The following is a 3,643-nucleotide window of genomic DNA, read 5'->3' as shown; positions in this document are numbered from 1 at the left end:
ATTACTCCTGGCTTCTATCTATCAACACTCGTAGGCTTCCTGTCATTGCTATGGATTTACTTTGTGAACGGAAATGTCGGCACGAAATGGGGACGGTTTGTTAACATACCAATATAGGGTTTGTGATTGCTGTATCACGTACCATTCCTGTGATTATTGGTGCTTTGTATTTGAATACTACAAGGTTTTATTCAAAAACCGTGAAGAGAACTGAAATTTATATATTTTATGCTTTCTTCAGGGGAATGCATCAGCATCCACTTATTTGAAATAATGTCATTCACCATGCTAAGCTATAAAAAAATTTATTAGGCTTTATTCTCATTTGTCATCATTTCAGATGTTATGATATGGGAAATTTAATTCTTTTGTACATCTTACTTCTTGAATAATTTTATACAACAAAGTTGGTTGCAGATGATTAAGCTTGCGTAATGATAATATGCATGATATAAAGCGTGCCACGCGAGTGCAATGACATTTATTCGGCAAGATGCTAACTTAGGATGATGAAGAATATCAACTCAAGAAAGAAATTTAGATTTAAGCAAGATAAAGGCGATGAGCAGCAGTGAGCGTGAGAGTGACCCTCTTGCCGCACACATAGCATAAACATCACCTAGCGGAATGAAAGGAAAGTGGAACAAGTACTCTCGATTCGGTGAACGCCAGTGAAAATTCATTTGTACTGTATGATTTTTTTCTATCCATCTATGTTCATATGTACTCTCTCTTACTCTCTCTCTCTCTATATATATACACAGAGAGAGAGAGAGAGAGAGAGACAGAGTATGTGTCTATATATTATGTATATACAATGTATATACTCTTATATATAGACACAATCTCTCTCTCTCTATATATATATATATAGAGAGAGAGAGAGAGAAAGAGAGTTAGAGGGAGTGATTGCATATTAACATAGAGATACGCTAAGACTACTTAGAATAGACGGATATTCTTACTTTCTTAAGTGCATATCACGTGTGTTCATGTGTGTAAATGTAGACGGAGAGGCTCGGACGTGTATTATGAAATATTCCCTGTACATCGAACATGTTCAAACACTGGCAAATATAATGACAAACTGTCAAGTACTACCAAAATATTCTCTAAGACGTCCATTCGTCTATCTTGACAAAACTATGTGTTTATCACTCCGTCACAGGTTGCTACTGTGAGGACATTGGACTGACAGTACCGGAAACGGTGAATGGGATTGTGGGAGAACCCGTCACCCTTCCGGCATCTTATGAGAATGGCCACAAGTTGATATCCGTCACGTGGAGTAAGGTATGTTAGATTCTTTACAGTACTGTTTTAACTGCATTCAATTGCAGCGTGAACAAGTTATCCTGCCTTCACCTCACCACCTGTTTCAGTCGGAAAACAAATCACCACAAACCAAAACAAACTGTTGAAAAACCACATATAGCTCATTATGAAAAAGCTCCTTGTTATGATAAACTAACAAAACTTTACGATAAAATTCACCTAAACGCTACCATGCCCATATGTTTTTTTACGACGGTGATTTTTTTAGAAATATGGCAATCACTGAATAACATTAAACATAGACACCGAACGCCAACACCGTACGCGTTCAGCAACCCACCGAGTACCATTGACAGGTTGTTCGGTGTAATATAACCAGCTACTGCCGCGCCGCGTGCCTGCGAAGCTAGTGTGTTACGCCGAACAGCGGTTATACCGGCTATATAGATACAGATACAGATCACCGTTGTTCATCCATTGGAGTTAAAATCAAGACAGTTACAATGGCGAAAAATTCCAAATCTCTGCTTCTAGAACAAAACCACAGCATATGTATGTCCATGGCAATATCATGGAAAGCCGCCAGGGGGGTCAGAATTGACCTCAATCTTCCCAAAACCTAACCACATCATGAATATCATTCAATTTATCTGGAGGCACTTAAGCGTACCACAAATATCCGGAAACACAATGCAGACACACAGAAAGACACATCTCAAACCATTCACCCATTTTCTCCTTCAAACCTCCGTATCCATCACTATGTCCTTCTGACCTTGGCGTTAACTGCTGTAAGGCTCATATTGATGCCATGCCGAGGAAGGAAGTAGGTCAACGATGTCGTTGGCATTTCGTGGAACAGAAGATTGATAGTGAAGTCTGATAGAGAAGGGGGAGGTCAATATCAGTATACGGCTGCTGAAACCTCCCATGCATTACAATCTTGACTCCATTTCTACAGCATGCCATGAACGGTATGTAGTTCATCGGCTTACAGAAAATGGAACATATCTGACCTCCGATAATTAACATTTCAGATGCTATCGTTAAATGTGTGTTACTCTACGATTAGTGCAAGCTTCGACGGTCATAGGGGATTCACACGAAATATTTCCATTGATTTTTTCTAAGTTATAGAGAGACTTCTGCAAACCTAAAGCTGCATGTATTGAATGTTCAAAACCAAATACAGATTTACTTGACTGGTTTTCGAAGAACTGAAACGAAGACAAGTTATCTCGTGAACTTCTTTTGCCACCTAGGAGCATATATACATTTCCGAAAGCAACATTCAATGCTGTGCACTGAACAGAACATCCATATCCACATCCCGGAAAAATCCAAAATTAACGGTTGCCTGTTGACATTTCTGACGCCTTTCTACAAAATCTCTCAGGAATTGGCTTTTCACCCCTTCATTCCACTGTAATATTAACCAAACTTGCACCTGGTATGCTCTGTTTCGTTTCAGTCACAATTTACCAATTTGTATCGAATTCCAATAATGAAGCCAAGGGCAAAGCCGGGTTCACACATGCGTATATACTGCAAGTGCGTATGAAAGTCTTAGCCTCTACCAAGCTCCACAAGTCGTCACGAATGCAGAAATTGGACAAATATAGACACATAACATGCCAAACGAGTAAGCTGACCAAGGAACATGGTTGGCGACCATCTAACTCATCATGCATGTTACCTGCCTATATACGCGTACGTCTAATTTCTACTATTTTTCCAGCGACCTGTGGAACCTGGTAGAGACTAAGACTTCCATACGGACTTGAAAATATGCTCACGTGTGAATCTGGCTTTTTTTTTGTAAAGTTAGTCCGACAGTCTGATGGATGCCCATGTGAGACTGCAGCAGGAATTATCTATTTTTGCCATCGGCTGGCGTAAATTTCAAGGCCTTAAGCAACCCACCGGGAGTCGTTCAAAGCTTTACTTTCCTGTCACCCGTGGCGAGCTTATCAGGAAATAAAGCTCTGAAAGACTCTCTACTGACTTCGAATTCCCAAAGAACTTCAGTCCTTGAAAACTACTGAAGCTGGTAACACTAATAAGTATTCATCCTATATCATACGAAAGGAAACTCGAAATGACTCGTTGGCTCGAAAGCTCGATGCAAAGTGGTAGTTTTTACAGAGAAGCCATCAGGATATCTTTCATAATTTGACAAAAAGTAAACTTTTCAGATGTTTTATTTATTCAAATATATTTGGTAGATTTTATACAGAAGTTCTCAGGATGTCTTTTATTATCTTCGATAACGGGTCTCCTAATGGCTTTCCTTTGTACTGAAGCGGAACTCCCAGTCTTGATACCTATCAAAATTCTACCATGCACTCAATGACGTACATATTCACGC

Source organism: Branchiostoma floridae, chromosome 16 (assembly GCF_000003815.2).
Source record: "Branchiostoma floridae strain S238N-H82 chromosome 16, Bfl_VNyyK, whole genome shotgun sequence".
In the NCBI taxonomy this organism is placed as follows: Eukaryota; Metazoa; Chordata; class Leptocardii; order Amphioxiformes; family Branchiostomatidae; genus Branchiostoma; species Branchiostoma floridae.
The sequence above is the reverse complement of the archived record's forward strand: the minus strand, read 5'-3'. Positions refer to the sequence as shown.